The sequence below is a fragment of the Cyanistes caeruleus genome, chromosome 3 (genome assembly GCF_971803275.1).
Source record: "Cyanistes caeruleus chromosome 3, bCyaCae1.hap1.1, whole genome shotgun sequence".
Taxonomy (NCBI): domain Eukaryota; kingdom Metazoa; phylum Chordata; class Aves; order Passeriformes; family Paridae; genus Cyanistes; species Cyanistes caeruleus.
This window is the reverse complement of record NC_141703.1, coordinates 23,489,293-23,507,592: the sequence shown is the minus strand read 5'-3', so window position 1 is coordinate 23,507,592 and position 18,300 is coordinate 23,489,293. Positions and strand designations below refer to the sequence as shown.

The window sequence follows — 18,300 nt, the reverse complement described above, 5'->3', positions numbered from 1 at the left end:
TTTTGTAAACTCAAGTAGAACGAATACTTTTGTGCTGATATATTTTATCAGAGATTTTCAAGATGAAGTAGAGGAGTATTACTTATTAACTAGAAATTAATAGTAATGGTTATTAATATTTGAATATTATATAAAACTCCAGTAAAATAAATGGCATAACAACTTCTAGTACTTTATATTAATTGTTCTGTTACTACACTTCACAAGTCAGCTTAAAAATGTCTTCAGTAATTTTCTGAATTCTGAGTTCAGCATTTCCAAAGCCATGAAACATTTTCGTTTCTTTGCCTACTAATTTTAATTTTCACCAGTGGGGAAAAAAAAAGGAGAGAGAAAAAAAGGAGGACACTGACCTTGAAACACAGCATTAAAATAGTTCTTGTTAAATCAAAGTCCTTTAAAATAGTATTTTTCCATTTCAAGTTTGCACTTGTCTTTCAGAACTGAGTGTTGACTTCAGAGTAGATCCTGTTGGCTATTTAAAATCACAAGTCACAAAAAGTATCCATTTCACCTAGAACAGCTGAGCACCCGGGTGGCTCCAGCACTGCAGAAAAGAGACATGCAGCTTCATCACAGGGATGTTGTTTGCAACCTCAGGGAATGCAACTTTACTCCAGAAATTAATGGTGGGAACATTTCTAATGAAGTCACAAAGAAACAGCTTAGACAGTCTGCACAGAACAAAACCATGGATGATTAGGAGACCTGAAATATTTTTATATCAATGGCATTCTTAAACCAAGGTTGTGCTGCAGACTTCTGCAGGCATGGCTGTGTTAGTCAAAGGTGTGAAATGCATTTTTGCCACTGTCATGAGGGGAGAGAAATGGCTAAAATTAAATAAATTACTAGAAGTATTTTTTTTTTTTAAACAAAGTGCATGTTGGGTAGAACTGATTGTCTGTACCATGTTCCACTATGCCATTTAAATGCTCTGAAAATGGATGTGGCCTCATGGTTTTCACTCATGAATGTACTGTACCATCTAACATCTCACTTCGACATCTATAGGCTTGGAAGGAGGTGAGCAGACAAATGTATCAAAATACCCTTGGAATTTTTGCTTGTACTTTATGTGTTCTGATCTGGAACCCAAATATTACGGCATGTGTAGCCTTATAAAAATTCTGAGTACTCTATTTTGTTCTCTCAATCCCAATTACTTACCAGTTTACAAAATAAAAGATTTGATTCATTTTCCCTCATATGTACATTTTATTTTAATATGTCTGATTTTTCTTCTCATGACCTCCCTCTTGGCTTTTTGCAGTTTGCAATTGAGTACTGTTATGTCCCGTTTTTGAGGGCCAGTGAAGTAAATTCTACTGTGAGTGTAGCTTGGGAAGGTCACTGCTACAGAATATATCCACAAATGTCTATCTATTGAGTCATTATGAAATATTTTTGAAATTGTGAATTCTCTTTTATTTTCTTGTTACGGAAGTTTAAGCAGTGATTTTACTGGTGACATGGTATGAAGCAGATTTTCAGAAGCAGAACTAGAATCCTCTTCTTTAATTTTTCAAAGAAACATGTCTTTAATGCTTTATAAAATACTTCTAAAAAAACAAATTAAATTTCCTTGTATTTTACATGCCACCTATCTACTAATTATAGTATTCATTTAAAAGTCTCGATTTTCAATGAAGCAGAACAGACCTTCCTTCCTTCCTTCCTTCCTTCCTTCCTTCCTTCCTTCCTTCCTTCCTTCCTTCCTTCCTTCCTTCCTTCCTTCCTTCCTTCCTTCCTTCCTTCCTTCCTTCCTTCCTTCCTTCCTTCCTTCCTTCCTTCCTTCCTTCCTTCCTTCCTTCCTTCCTTCCTTCCTTCCTTCCTTCCTTCCTTCCTTCCTTCCTTCCTTCCTTCCTTCCTTCCTTCCTTCCTTCCTTCCTTCCTTCCTTCCTTCCTTCCTTCCTTCCTTCCTTCCTTCCTTCCTTCCTTCCTTCCTTCCTTCCTTCCTTCCTTCCTTCCTTTTTTATAACAACTGGCACCCCACCATAACTGTTCAGCAATACCAGCTCCTTTATTCCCACTATGCTGCAAAAGTCAATGTTTTTCTCTCTCTCCCAGCTTTTGATCATCAGGCTACATCTATGTTCAGGTTTACCAAGGAGATGATAAAACACTCCATGAAATAAGGAACAAGCAGTTATTTGAATCAAGACCGATTTCCTGTTGCTAATGCACACTCTAACTCACTGCACACCTCATTTGAGGCTGGGTTTGTTAATATAGACAACTTACTAATTATTAAATCCTTGCATGCTTTGGTGTCCTAACTGCTCTGGTAACCTATTTCACTGTGAAAAGTGATTTTATCTTTCATTAAGAACTTCTGAATGCTTATATATCTTCTCATAAAAACAGTGTGTGTTTTTTTTTTTAGCACAGTGTTTTTTTCAAGTGTTTTCACCACTAGAGGGTAGAGAAATACAGTATTGGCCAGCAAGTAAAAATTCCTTGCTCTGCAAAGAAAATAACTGTTTATTGCTGTTAGGATATACAAAGGCTCCTCCAACATTCCTTTCAACATGACTGTTCAGAAGGACAAAATGTAACTGAATACAGCTCCCAGAGGTGAATCAAACCCAGATAATTACCTTGGTTGCTTGCAAAGAGTCATTTGAATATCAGGATTTCCTTTCATCTGAGTGCTAAGTTTTCACCACTGACACAGGCATTCTCTAAGGCAGGAGAACTGACCATGAGCTATGTATTAGGTAGCTTAAACTACTTAGGAAAGTACACAAGTACTTTAGTAAACCTACTTTTTATAATGTCAGTGGGATTCTTGATGAGTAATTGTCCTCTGAATCTCTGCTTTGCAATCCAAAAGTCTTGTGATCGTGACAGCCATTTTCTATGTGTTTTTTCATTACTATTTTTCAATCACATTTTTGTGATGTGTTTTAAAATTATCTGAGAGAATTTATCTGTATGCCAAATATCTATCCCAGCATCTGGGAATAGGTAGATGTTTAAAATACAATTAAGCTGATTGCTAACCATCTTGTAATTTAATTAATATATGGTATATAATTAAAATGTGGTATGTTGAGTAGGGTGTGGTGTGCATCTTTAATTTATAATTTATAATTTAACTTATTGTTTAAATTTATCCAAAGGATGATGCACTGTAATTAAAACATCTGTAAATTATAATTTGGGTAATTAAATTCTAAGACAACATCTTTTGAATGTATACATTGGAAACAAAATGCATGAAATGCAGGATGTTTTGCTACTAAGAAGATCTTTCTAACATAACCCAAAAAAACTTATTCTCTACCAAAAACAACCACAGGTCACAAAATTTTGTTGCCGACAGCTCAGATAGGTTTACCAGGCTCCTTAACTCTTCAGAGATATACGCAATGTACAGGGTTTAGATGGCATTCATAACTCAAGGCTTATGTACGTTTTATTCTATTTCTGTTTTTTCCTTTCCTATTTTCTTCCATGGAGTAAAAAACCTGCTCAAAAAAACCAAAACACAACAACAACAAAACCCCCTCCCCCCCCAAAAAAAATAACAAACCAAAAACATTTTCCTCTCCCAAGAAGTCATTAATTGCAATCTGACTTCTTAGCAAAGAGATGATAGAAGCCAGTTAACCCTGTTTTAGAAGCACTCCTGTAATTAAAAGATAGAAAAATATTTCCTCAAATTATATGTAAAGAAAAAAAGAGAGTAAGAAGAAAAACACATCTTTCCAAAAAGTTGACTTTTCATACATTCAGAACAGATTTTGACTTCCTTAAAGTTTGCTAAAAGCATTAAAAGAAAAAAAAAAAAACACTTTATTTAAAAAACATCTGTGATGAAGAATTCCTCCTTGAAACAGTCACCTTTCATTGCCTGCTGCCATACACATCAAGAGCTTTGCTTCAGCTCAGGCTAAGGCAAAGAAAAACAAAATGAGAACAGACACAGGCCTAATGTGAATGAATGACCTGAACCCTGTTTATTCCATACTTCTACTATGGAGTCATTTAGGTTGGAAAAGGCCTCTGAGATCATCAAGTCCAGCCATTAACCTAGCACTGCCAAGTCCACCACTAAACCATGTCCCTAAGCACCACATTTACACATCTTTTAAATACTTCCAGGGACGGGGACTTAAACACTTCCCAGGGCAGCCCTTTCCACCCTTTTGGTGAAGAACTTTTTCCTAACAAACCTTTCCCTCTAAACTTTCTCCTTGGCACAGTCTGTTTGATAAGGGTGAGGGGGAAGCTGAACAGCCCAACCCTTTGTATGTGGAGCATCACCTGTGTGTGGAGCACTGCCTCTGGCCAGAGCAGCACTCCAGTCCTGTCACTTACAGCCTCTCTGTGTTCTGGAGAACAAAGGGTCTCTTTAACCTACCGCAGCTGTGGGGAAAGGCTTATTCCCACCTACTGGGTCCAGTCAGCTGCACTGACACCAGCTCTGTTCCCTGAAGCCTGGCCAGAGGAAAGTATTTGCTCTGTGCCCTGTGTGCTAATGCTGCTGGAAAAGAAGCAAAGGAACATGACGCTGAGGCTGTTTGAGAAGGGATGGAACAGTCTTTCTGGCTTTCTTGCAGTCTGAGCTTGTGGATAAGGAGATAGACCTAAAATGGAGAGAGAAAACTGATGATTTGCTGTATGCTGTGCTTGTTGAAGAGGTGTATTCACTGCAGGCACGATTTGAGTGACTGGCATCCTGCTCACAGAGTGCATGTTTTTTGATGCTTCAATTTTCTCTTTACTGCTATATTCCTGACTTTGTCCTTGTGGGTTGATGTCTCTAGATGACACCTCCTCTAATTCTCTGTACTGCAGCTGATGAATGGATCCATGTGCATTGTGAGTGGTGGTAGTAGGAAAAGTGCCCTTTCTTGAGAACACACAAAAACTGTGGATAATAGTGGACCATCAGCTCTCAGACACAGCTCATCTATGATCTTTTTAGTGAGGTGGGCAGCTTAGTTATGACCCAGACTGGTTGAGATAATTATGCAGAGATATCATACCTTCTGTGTGTCTTGAACTGAATGCTGTATTGACCATATACTTGAACAGGTGTCAAAGGAAATTTTAGCTTGAGGTCATGCTTTTAAACTAAATACTGATAATATCAGGAAAGTTTCAAAAACACAGGAAAGTGGTGATGTGATAGTGATGCTTAAAATGCACAGGAAGACTGACAGAATCCTAAACTAGCTACATTACCCGTTAAACAAACCTGGTATTTCCTTTGCAATTACTAGTTTAGGAGGTCATTCACACGTTGGACAGCAAAAGGCAAGCAGGGGGCCTATCCTGGAAATAATGACTGTGAAAAAGGGCTCGTGATAGTGTCCTTTTAGCTTGTCATTAACAGAATGATAGTCTGGAGAAATGTTTTGTAATCAGTGAAATTATGCACAGATAGAAAGAGTAGCAGAGGGCTAGAAAGCTGTTCACTTCTGATACATTTTCAAACGACTTTGAGAAACAGAAGTCACAGAAAAAGGATCACGGAGTCACAGTTTTAGGATCGCAGAAGACAATTTACAATGGGTCACCTAAAAAGCCTCAATTAGAAAATGTACCAAGAGGTGAGTCCTCAGAAATATGCAGGTTTCTTGTGTGGAAGGGGGGATACTAGAGTCACTAATATTTTAAGTAAATACCTGTGGCTGTGGACAGAATCTGGCTAGGTAACTACAAACAGGAAATAAGCCACCATTCTGATCTCATACTGGAACAAACTACTGAAGAAGATTTCTGTAGACTTCTCTCTTAACTTGTTTGGTTCAAGCTTGGATGCCTTTCTGGTTTAATACAGAAATAAGGGGATGAAACCTAAGGTCTTTTGGTATCTTGCAGGTCAGATTAGATGATGTAGCTGTGTCTATTGACATGCAACTCTATGGGTCTCTGAAAAGGCCGATATTCAACATGTTTGAACAGTTCAGTGTAGATAAGACAATCTGGACTGACACCAGGAACCAGTGTTTTTAAGCTGTTTTGCAGGATTTTTTCATTATTAAATAAAACTCATTGGTGCAGAATAGGAGAAAAGCCAAACTGGCCTTGAAGTAAGAATGACCTTCTTGGACCATTTGTCCTTGGCAAGCTTACTGCCTAAATAGCAAGTAAGGTGTTGTCTAGTCAGGGAGCAATTGAAAGCTACTGATGCTTCTCTGAAATAGCCTTTATTTAGTTTTTCCAAGTTACTGTTCTTTTTTCAGTCAAGTCCTGTGCATATGAAAAAACAATTATGCCATATTTCTCATGCTAATACAAAATGTTCACTGTTAAAACAGTGTATATTTTGTTCTCCATTCATAAAATCTGCTCGTTCCCCATGATTGATTTTGCAGATTAGCAAAAATATCTGAAGTTTTGGTTACAAACAAATTTCTCATTTATTTTTTGCTCTCTCTTTTATATTAATATTTGAATTTTAATAATCTAGTGTAGACAAATATGAAATCTTTTTTTTTTTTTAAATGTTTTCTATAGTTGTGCATGTGTCACTTTTTTATGAACTATAAATCCTGTTACATTCTTCACCTTTTTAAAATTATTTTGGCTGTAGCTGTAAGGGTCTGCTCAAGAACAGGACATACTGACTTTATAAAGAGCAGTCTTTGGTTTTTACCAGATGCAGTCAGGTCTGCTGAATACCTAAATTCTAAAGGCCGAGAACTTTCTTAATAAGATTTTTTTGTGGAATGCAATTTTTTCAGGCGTTATAAGTCTAAATCCTCCATTTATTTTCAGTGTAAGTACTAGACTTATGTGTGTAAATAGAGAAATTTACATAACCTTTCTGCCTTTCAACCATCTGCAGATATAAAATGCAAGCACAGTTAGAGCTTTATGTATTGTGTTGGTGTAAAGATGTTGTACAAAGGGACTCCATATTTCTTATGCTAATCCTGTGCTTATACTAATCCATATTTGCCCAGATTTGTGACTTTACTTAGGAATCTAACTTTCTGTGGATAAAATAATTCCCTGGCTTTCCTCCAGGCTCTGACTCCTCTAACCAACATTTCTTCCTGCAAGTTTCATGCAGTATATTCCTTAGGCATATCTGAGTGCACAAACAGAAACCCAGACAGATGCCAGTGAGACATTATGGTCTGTCTGACAGGGCTGAGCCATTTCACATGACTGCAAGTATCTGGTGGGTTATTATTGCAGACCCCAAACAAGCCTCAAATTTAATGCTTGCAGATTTTAATGTCTGATTCTTTTCAGGCACATGACTGCATAAACAGTTCAGCTGTCAGAGGCCAGGAACTTTTGCACCTCCAGTTGATGTTAATGTGGCAAAGGAAACTTTACATGATTTCAAAACAAGCCTCTGGTTTCTTTGTCATGCTGTTTACAGTAGGAAAATTTGCATACACTGATTCTTCCACGTTTAGAAGCAGAAGATCCTATAACAATGATGCTATGAGGAAAAATTTACACATACATCTCAGACAGTAATTTAGTTGGCTAGGGAACAATCTAAATGGTATGATTGATTTAAACATTGTCCTGAAATAAGGCTTGGTGAGAAAATAATGCTCCCACACACACTCATGGGGTTTCTCTATTCCAGCCAATGTTTTTCCAGGTGCTTTACTGTTTATTAACACCATTGAGCTGTAGCTCTCAGAGCCTTCTGTTGTTTTGTTTTTGTTTTTGCTTCCCAAGAATTCCTCCAGAGGAACACGTCTTTACAGCTTGACAAGCTTATATGTGCACTCTGCAAGGGTTCATGAAGACTGAGAGTGGGTACAAGGTGGAGAGAGGTGGTCATCAGTCTCTCAGTCAAGCTACTGGGGACAAATAAATGATGTGCCTTAGGAGTATAACCTTATCTGGGTGTAGTTTCTTCTCCCTGCTTTCAAGAAATTTAGACCTGGAATGGCTCCTCTTGCATGTTTAATGACATTAGTTCTCTTTCTTTAAGGTCTTGTTTTTAAGTATCATGAAAATGATGTCCCTTTTTTTGTTCCTCCTAATGCTGGTGCAATATGTTCTACTTAATTTCTCAGTCACATATGATTGTATCAAAAAAGAGCGAAGATAAATGAGTGGCAGAGGGAGAGGGGGTAACTGAACAACATTTCTTTTTCCTGCCTCCATCCTATCAAGGGATGTGTTTTCTTCCCTGTTAGGCATATTTTACTTCTCTCTATACAGTACAATTTATGTTCACCCTTTAAGAAAAATACATACATGACTGAGGGGTATATATGGCAGCAAGTCAGGAATAATTTAGTCATGAGATCATATGTGAAGGGAAGTACATTGCTGCTGGAAAATGTTCTGCTAGTGTTATGAAACCACTGGGACATTTGCATTAAAAGACACGTTATTGTGACAACACAAAATAGTCAATATGTTAGTAAGAATAAGGATGAGAAATAACCAAAATTAGGAAGTGACAAGTTACCAACAGCTGATGATGAAGTTGTACTTGGACTAAGGCTAAAAATTACTCTGACAGAACATTGCATTTACAGGAGTGCTGAATTAATCACCACCCTTAGCTAATGCATTTACCAGACTTTGTGACAATATGGATAAAATCTAGATTCCTTTATATGTTTTTTTTCTTCCTAGCATTTACATGGAAAAATGTATTATGTCACCCTAAACCCTCAGCTCAGCTAGCCTGCAGTGCCAAAGAGCTTACAGAACATTCATCTCACATTCTTCAGGAAGCTATCTACCAAATTTTGCAAGACTCCTTACTGATGAAAGTAACATATTAGTTACTTGATAGTTCATTGTCCATGACTCTAGAAATACTACAATAAATATTGAAAGAGGTAAAAGATAAGCATCCTAAAATGGGACATAAGGAGATAATTGTGTTTTTTAAAACAGTCATGTGAGATGGCAAGACAGTAGAATACACCATGGTGTAAGGCTATTTTACAAGAGGAACATTACACACAATCCACATTATCCTGTGTGGAAATATGAATTCTAAATATATCATGCTATGTTCACTTCTTTATGAAAAGTGTCTTTGCATCCTTAAAGCAAAGGGTAAAATTTGGCCAAAACCCCATCTATAAGGTTGTAGAGACACTGTCTATCCTAGCAAAGATAAGGGACCAAAGTGTGCTCCATTTCCTGGATCTGCAGCATGAGGAAGTTGGTGCTGTAACCCCACAATACCTGAGGGTTGTTTGTTTGTTTGTTTGTTTGTTTTAACTTCAAACTAACTTCAGACTTCTCCCAGACACTGAAAGCTGAAACTACTGGAGTACACTAGGTGTGGTCCTCCAGGTTATCTTTCAGTTTAATTACACTTGAAAGAAATCCAGTTTGTGCATGCCAGCTCCACTAACACCTTCATGCAAAATGATGAGCTGTGTACAGGAAAGTTCAGGGGGAACTACTTCAGAAGAGTAGATATATCCATTAAAAGCATAACCACGACCTGATCTATTGATGGCTACAATATGGGGGAATTTAGTGCTTGCAAGTAGCAAAACCCTAGATCCTTTTATATGCAGGAGACATTTCTTAAGGTTTATGATTTCAGAACTACAACATGCTTGAGTTCACTGAGTGGATGGAAGCTATGTGGGGAAAAAAAAAAGTGTTAAGAATTGCAATCTTATGCTGTCAATTCTTCTGTCAGCTACAGAATTGCTTTTTGTAATGCTAATTAAAACAAGGAACTTTGGTAAAACATACGTCTCTTAAATATATTAGTTCAGCAGTATCTAAAAGCAAGCTAAATGCTGAGCTGTCCAACTTCAGTCCAAAACTCATGGCAGGTGTGCTTAGGTGGGGCTTGACGAACTCCAGCTTGTCCCTGGTGTGCTCAGGCTGCTGCACGCCCACCTTGGAAGCCAATGGTTTTCTTGGGTCAGCGCTGGGCTCTGGTGGGGCTCAGTTTAGACAGTTAAAAATCTCTGCTGAACATCACAGCCTTTGGGTTGAAACTGACTCAAGTTCAGCAGTTTTGGATAGTGGGACGGACAGGGCTTTTTAGGGCTGACCAGCACTGGGTGGGTAGGTGGTACGTGCCTGGCACAGGCACACCCAGACATTGGGTCAGGGTTCTCAAAACTGCCAACAAAAACTTGGTTGGAAAACACAGTGCTGTTAATAGATTAGCTCTTTTTTTCTTTCTGAACAAAGGCTCTGTTGTGATTGCTTCAAATCTTAACATGCTTTATGATGCTCCTGCCTTCCCTCATTCCCAGAAGCATAAATATCAGTGATGAAGTATTTCCTGCATATGCGATATTTGTAAATAGTCTTGTGATCCTTTAGAGGGAAAAAAGATATTTGAATGACAGCTGTTTTAACTCATCTGTAATTTACTTATTAGAAGGAACCCCGTTGTCCTAATCAGTTTGATGTTGTTGTAAAAAAACCAAACAAAGTTATGATAATCAGCATAGCTTACATAATTAAGATTGATTACCTCAGGGAAGTTAAAAGTCTCTGTTATTAAATAAGTAGACAAACAATTCAAATTCATTATTTGAATTTACAGATAGTATTTCTGTGCAGTCCTCTAGGGTTTTTTAAATTTAAATTTCTGTAATTCATTATTTCAACACCATAGTTTTCATTAATGTTTTTTAAAAAAATATACATGTAAAATGACATGTAACTCTAAAGACATCTCAAGTTTACTGTAAGTTATTTCTTATTTTCTAAGTTATTTACTGTAAGTAATTCTTTATTTGTCTTATGTCATTATACATGCAGAATCTCTGTGAAACTATAGAAAAAACCCCCAAGTTACGCAAGACACTGGTTTTGGTTCCTCTGCAAGAGATCTGAACAAAATTAAAGTGGGAGATAGATAATTTCAATATTTATTTAGAACTGAATATGCTTATTTGTAACAGTTGTCCATATGTAAAATGTGGTTGAAGGTTTAAAGGAAAATATTTTTTTTGTTCAGGATCAGGATGAGGAGGCTGACAAAACCTTAGAGTGGTTTCCCAAGGAAGTCTTGGGCTGACAGAACCTGGTCCTCATGGGTGACTTCAATTACCCATTAATTTGTTGGGAAAACAGCACAGCAGTACACAAGTCATCCATCAGGCTCTTGGAACACGCTGAGGACTGACTCCTGCTGCAGATCCTGGATGTACTGACAAGGAACTATGTGCTGCCCAATTTACTGCTCATGAACCAAGAAGACTTGACAGCCATCAATGTTACCCTTGAACAGGCTAATCACAACTCTGGGGAGTTTAAGATCCTGCTGAGCACTCTAAAGACCAGTTGTAGGTCAAAGACACATGATTTTGGAAGAGCCAGCTGCAAAAATCCTCAGAGCCAAGTTGTGTGAGGTACCATGAGCAGTAACCATGAGATCTTTTCTCTTTCCATCTTCAAATTGGCAGAAAATTTATTTGATAGGAGGTGGATTCATTAATAAATCATCTGAATTTCTAGAACGTGCAGTGAAGTTAATGAAACAAATAGTGGCATCACTCAGAAATCCTCCTATGTACATATCGGGTAGGTAAACATAGAAAAAGAATTCCTGATTTAAGGAGAGGAATTTCCTAGGACAAAACAGTCAAGAGATGGTTTTAGGAGGGTAGCTTACAGAACAAACTTCATAGATTAATGAGACTTACAATTAATTCACATAGATATTTACATACTTTAATTACTTTTTAAAAATAATTGTACAACGTATCAGCCTTTAAAGGCAGACAATCAGACTCTAGGACCCAGCAAGTTATTTCCATTATCCTGTGCAAATTTAGCTGGTGTATTATTAAGACTGCCATATGTTTTATATTTGCATTCAGGGCTATTAAAAATTCAGACCTGAGAAATTAGTTATGAATACTGTCTAGCAGTAGAAATTTATAATAATTTCTGTATCATATGTCTGAATACGTGCTACTGAAGGAAGAAGAATTTATGAAAAGCTTAAAGGAAAAGGTTTATCTGTGAACAGAGCAAAGCTCTGTTTCTGCAGAGTTAAATACCAGAAGGAAGCTCTTCTGCCATGAAACCTACTGACAGCTGCTACCAGCAGTACCTACAGGAGCTGATTGTGGATCATCCATTGCTGAAGGGAACATAAAAAACATTTTTGCAGCTTGCACTTTTAGTTTTTATCAATGTGTGTAACTGTCTAGAAAAAAAATGGGGCCTGATACCTCCAAAAATGCCCAGGAAATTTTAGATGCATATGCATTCCCACAGATTTAAAATCAGCTTAGCCATTTTTAATGTGCACCTAGGCACACAGCATTATTAACACCCTTCTTCCTCTTTCCTTCATTTCCCCAAAGCAAAGTAAAAAGGTGGGCCCTTATTCCAGGAAGCATACAGAGAACAGCTAACTGATTCTCTTGTAGAAACTCTCAGTTTTCTCTGTTTGGAAGATAGTGTTGCTTTTGGAGAAGAGTTCCTGCTGTAAAGATGAGCTCTCATGGCTGGAGAGGGAGACTTGGCCTCAAGCCAAACAAGAGGAAGCTTCCCTGCGTGCAGAGAGATTATTGCAGATGGACAATATGTGCTACCCAAAGAAGGCTACAATTGCTCATTGAAATATTGGAGCAAATTAGTAACCTCTTGTAACTGAGGAAAAATTATACTCAGAAGAAAAATGCTGTAATTTTGAGAAATGATACAATTACAGTTTGTCTTTCCCTGCTGTTTTATGTGCTTTAGCACTGTCTCATGCCAGTGAAACTAAAGCATGAGATGAGTCAGAGGAATCATTATACTTTTTATTTTAAGGGTACCCTGTGAATGCTGTATCTATGATGATCTGTGAAATACATATAACTAAGACAAGCAATAAAATAAAGGAGGTTTATATTGTAATAAAATATTTTAATATTATAAAGATGAATATGAACGTATTATGACTATTAATACAGTGAAGATTAATGCCAGTACAATTATATATGGAATAAAAGAATTCCCATGCTTACTTCTACTCATATAAAATGAGAAAACAATCCATTTGCAGCCTTGGCTCATCTCTGACGCTGATAAACACCTGATGTAGAAAATGATGCAGAGGTGGCATCAACCACAGTAACAGATGATCTACTACAGTGAAAAAGGGAGAGGTTAGATCAATAAATGATTGTGCAAGTTGAAGTATGGAACTAAATTTCCACCTCCCAAATATAACTTTTGATCTAGAAATCGAAGTTTCAAGTCTTTTGAGCAGAAAGAGGATGTTGCCATGTGGGCTGTTTCTGCAGGTATAACAGCTGAGACATTTTTAAAATAACCTAAGTGAAAGCTACAGACCCAAAAATGTGACTTTCATAAATAAATCTCTTTTAAAGAGAAGTTATACTCTTTTTCTAAGCTGTTTCTAACTTTATAATGGGAGTTTAAATTGTGTTTGCCTAAGTACACTGTACCTTTTTTATCCATGTGCTTATTTGCTAAAACAGTGGCCAGACAAAAGTGAGGAATTAGGTGATTTTGCCTATTTGGAGGGAAAATACTTAATATATGGGAGTGTATGCCTTAAAACCTTGTGGATCTCACGCACTGATGTGTACACATCGAGGGCTGTGGCCCATTTCCTGCTAAGCCTGGAGAGTCGGGGTGCCAAAACTTGGCTTGGTTTTGCCAAGTCCTGGAGAGGCACCTCGTGTGTGGGGCCCAAATGAGAGCTGCCCTGGAAGACACAGGTGGCAGTGAGACAGCTCTCTCCTCGCCTATCACACCTGTCTCACAGCTGTTACTGCTGGACTCTACTGTAGAGCTCTCCAGCTTAAAAATTGGATATCTTACAGGTGTTCCAAGGCAGCTGAAGACTTAGACTATCAAAGCTGTGTGCCAATAAATATTACACAGTGAGAGAGTGATTGTTTTTTGCCCCCCTAGGAATTAAAAGGCTATTTTACCACAGCTAATTTAAAGGAAAACTACTACAAACTGCATCATTTGGAGGCAGACTTTAGAAGCTATGTATTTACAAAATGGCACTAAAGAGAAAGAGACATATTTATTTTTATCTGAGCTCTGCTCAGAAAAAAAAAATTACACATTCTGATAATTATGTGTTCACTGAAAAGCTTGTATTTCATATGTGGCTGCATAATTTCATGGCATTTCCCACAGAGATCATAACAACTGTTTTGTTGGTTATAGGCTTTGACTTTCAACTTTGATCAAAGCAATTCTGAATAAAAAATGAGCATTTTTCACTCCATTTGATTCTTTTGAGGTTCTGTTAAAAAAAAAAAAAAGACAACATTTAAAACTATTTTTAAAGAAAAGACATGCAACTTATGAGCCTGGAAAACTCTATATGGTTCTCATCATCTCATGACATGTAGTATTATTTTAAAGAATACTAAGTTCTTCACCATAATATATTGTGGTTAAGCTGGTTGCTACCTAAACATCCCTAAGTCTATCTGACTTTGGTTAGACTTTGGGTCTAATGCACTAGCAATGAAATAGTTACTTCAGCATTTCCTTTTGCAGCTTTCCATTACAATATATGTGAAATCCAGATGTATTTGTTTTCTTCCAAAGAGTTACCTTGGGATACAAAATCACGGCTAATGAATCTGAGTATGTTGGATCAGATCCCAGTCCAGCCCTCTGAGAAACCCAAATACCATTACCTCAAAAAAACTAAAACCAAAATACATTAAAATTGCTTTGTATCCAAATAATTATACTTCTCAATCATATCAAAACCTATTGTTTTTGCTTGACAGGACAAGTCAACAGAGCTGAGACAGTGGAATAAAAAATGCACTGTATATGTAATCCTTAAACTATTTTCTTTTCTTTACTTTTAAGGAGCAGCTCAGAAAAAATAGGCTCCCCGGGACTGAAGGTTTTGTAAGTTGAGTTTTATCCCTTTATGTCCCAGAAAGTATTTTCTCCCCACTAAGTTATAGTTAAGACATCTGAAAAGAGATCCTTACAGTGGAAAACTTGACTAAATTCTAGCTGGGTTATGACGCTGCCAATGTAGCGTTATATTAAAATTAGTTTTAGAAAACAACAGAGCTAAATTTAAAACAGAGCTGCTGTAGGTAAAGCTAGAGATATTTATACAGAGGTGACAGCAAACTTACATTAGAAGGAAATTATACAGAGGTAGTAGCAAACTCTAGCTCCTTTTCCCCCCACCAGTATAGAGAATATTTTCTTGTCTCCATTACTGAATTTTGGTTATTGTTGTTTTGGTCATGATGAATGTCCCTGTTGCTGGTGCTGTAGAACTAAAGACCCTTTTCAAAGAAGAGCAGCTGAAGAGTCATCTGCTTGCAGTTAGGAGAGGTGAAACCTCAGAGCGTGATTAAACTCTAGCACGTACGGAGCACACAGCACTGACCTGCTCCTCTGCCTCCCTTCCAATATCCTCATGCTTCCAAAGTGGCTAGAGGCTGGCTTTTCCAAGTAATATTTTCCAGAGCAGGAACAATAAATCAGTGAAAAAGGCATACCAAACACCTTCTTCAGCAGTTCTGGGGTGTACAGTATCCTTTATTACTGATAGGAAGCGGCTCATGCTCAGCATCTCAGTATCTTATAAAATAAAAGCTGCTATTTATTTAATACCATATTAGATAAAGTTGAACATTGTTTGTGCAACTGTGAAATCAACCGGTCACTTCTTTATCTTCCAGTTTCATTGACCTATTTTCCACCTTCCTAGAGGAAACTTCAGGATTTTACACCTTATTATAAAACATGTTAAATCACTAAGGATTTATTATTATCACTTCCAATAAGATAGGAATTACATTATACTATTTAGTGCATCCTCTTGGAAATCAAAAGCCAAAGACCACATCTCTACTGAGTCTAAATGATCATATGACATTGATATTTAGAGATCCAAAAGCCTATTCTACCTACAAGTCCAAAAAGGTACATAAAAATGAATACATTTTTCTTTATAAATCTTATTCTCAGAGACAAGTTACAAAGTTTTTTCACTTCTGGCACTGTAAGAATGATAAGGTCAATGAGTGAATGTTCCAGAAAAAAAACATAATTTACAGTATTTCACACAGCATAGAAGTCAAAGGCAAAAGTGCAGTGAAATGGGTTTGCTTTGACCAGCTAAATTTTACAGTGTTGCCCAAAACTACAGTGTTACTTTTTTGGCTTACAAAAAGTGAAGTTGAACAAGGAGACATCAATTTCCAATAAATCTCTTTGGGATGAACACAGTTTTAAATATACCTATCATACACCCTGAATAAAGATTTAGCATTTTTGACAGGTGACAAATATGAGTGTAAAAGGAAAAAAAGAAATGGTGGCAAGAATGAGAGGGGGAGCCTTTCCTGTTTCAGAAATCTTTGTTTCATTCCCTGTGTAGAGTAGAAAGGAGTATTTTTTTATAGTTTGTTTTTTTAAAAATTTCATTATTTCTAATTATATTCAGTTTGAGTTCCATATGTTAGTTTAAAATTAAGTAACATTATATGCAAGCTTCTGTCCTTCACACTGGAATTCTTCACAAACAAGATTAAAATTCCAGACAGATATGATTATCTGATATTGAAGAAAATAATTTGGTTTTGAGTCTTTCCTCCTACTTCCTTTGGATGATTTCAAATTGCTCTTTCAATATGCTACATTCTTTTCTTTCCTTTTTCTTCCTTCCTTTCCTTTTTCTGGGGAGCAGAAATCATAAATGCAATATGATGAATACTATATAAACTTTTGTTGGCTTTTGGATCAAGGACTGTATTTTGGACTTTGGTCATACCCAAAATATTGCTTGGAAATTTCTTTATTAAAGAGGAAGAAAGAATAAACAGCACATAAATTAGAAGCAGATAATGAATGGTAAACATCCCTTAACAATTTATTGAATGCAGAAAAAACTCAAAGCTTGGGGATTTTTAAAGTAATTTTCTTTCTGCTTTCCAAGTGTCCTTGGACTAGCACATGTGTGAAAAATTAGGTCAAACAGAAAATTGCTTGGGCAATTTATAAGCCAGAAAAAAGAGGAGGTGTTGGGATTCAGCCTCAGTTCAGATAACTACTATCCAATGTACATAACCATACACAAACATATTGAAGAAGTAATGTAGTAATATTATTTGTTTATATTCATAACTATTACTTGGCTTTGTCAGCCAGGCACGGTCACTTCAAGTCTGACCTAACAGACCCACCAGGGCTGCTGGAGTCCAGTGTCCCACAATGGGATTTTGGAGTTACATAAAAAGAGCCTTCTGAGTTTTTGAAGATGAAAAAATGTTTTCTGCATTTCAAAACTTTTCCTTTTTGACTTTGTGGTGTGAGAGCACAATGAAAAGCAGAAGGCTTTGCAAGAAACTGGGGAAGCACTTGAGCATTTACAAAGGAGCTTGAGATTCAGGGTTTCTGGTGGCCTTGCCTGTTGCTATCCCAGACACCCAGAAAGACTCAAACATGCAGCACAGCCCTAGTAAAAATAAGGTACTTTTCATGTATGGCAGTCTCAGTAACATCCCTAGTGAAAGATGATCTTAAATCATAACTGGAAGATAATCACACATATAACCAAGCTACTCAGTAATTCTATTTAAGAATAAAATGAAAGGAGCTGGTTGGGACAACTTGCCTTTTAAACTATGTCAGGGACAAAGATTTGATATTCTGGGAGCTCTGTGTGTGTGTGTGTGTGTGTGTGTGTGTGTGTGTGTGTGTGTGTTTTGGTGGGCAAGATTCAAAATTTTCCTCACTATCTGGCTTGTTTTCACTCCAGTGTCATTATATAATTAGAGTAAAATAGTCTTTAGGGCAGAGTCTGTGCTGAGGTGCTTACTGTGTTAACCCACATGTCTACAGACTGAGTTAAAGACATTGGAATTATGGACATCACATTTTCTAATGGTTTTCATGGTCATGGCTGTGGGAACTGCCATTCAAAAGCTTGGTATGGATAAAAGAAAAGAGATTTCTTTCTATTGTGGATCAAAAATCTTGCAGGAAATCCTTCTGATTTTGATATGCTTGGCAGTAAATTGGTTTACAAGGGAGTTGGATTTTCATTAGAAAACACATGAGACTTTTGTATGGCTTAAGATCCCTTTAAAAATACTTGGGGCCTAGTGCCTTATGTTTTGAAATCAATGAGAGTGGAGAATGCTTGGTATCCCTGGAATTATGCAGTGCTTCAAAAATTATTTAAGGTACAGTGTTTTCTTTGTTATATTCTACATAAATAGCATTAATTTTGAGCAGAGTGCCTTTCTAAGGAAAGGAATCATGGCATGTGCTGGTGTTTAATATAAATACAAAATGTTTCCTGGTCTTAGGTTGGCTTTGTGTATAAGTGCTTTTTAATTTCTGAGTACTCTGGTCAGAGAAATTCTTCTTTACTCCAAAAGTCTATTGAAAGAA

The 18,300-nt window shown here is 36.9% G+C and overlaps 1 long non-coding RNA gene across 1 annotated transcript; it reads left to right on the top strand.

The window, feature by feature from the left end:
* The first annotated feature begins 4,285 nt into the window (after nucleotides 1-4,285).
* LOC147654008 (uncharacterized) lies at nucleotides 4,286-13,186 on the top strand. The gene is made up of 2 exons (XR_015285400.1): nucleotides 4,286-5,564; nucleotides 10,895-13,186. It is a non-coding gene; the product is annotated as an uncharacterized LOC147654008 (long non-coding RNA).
* The last annotated feature ends 5,114 nt before the right edge of the window (nucleotides 13,187-18,300 follow it).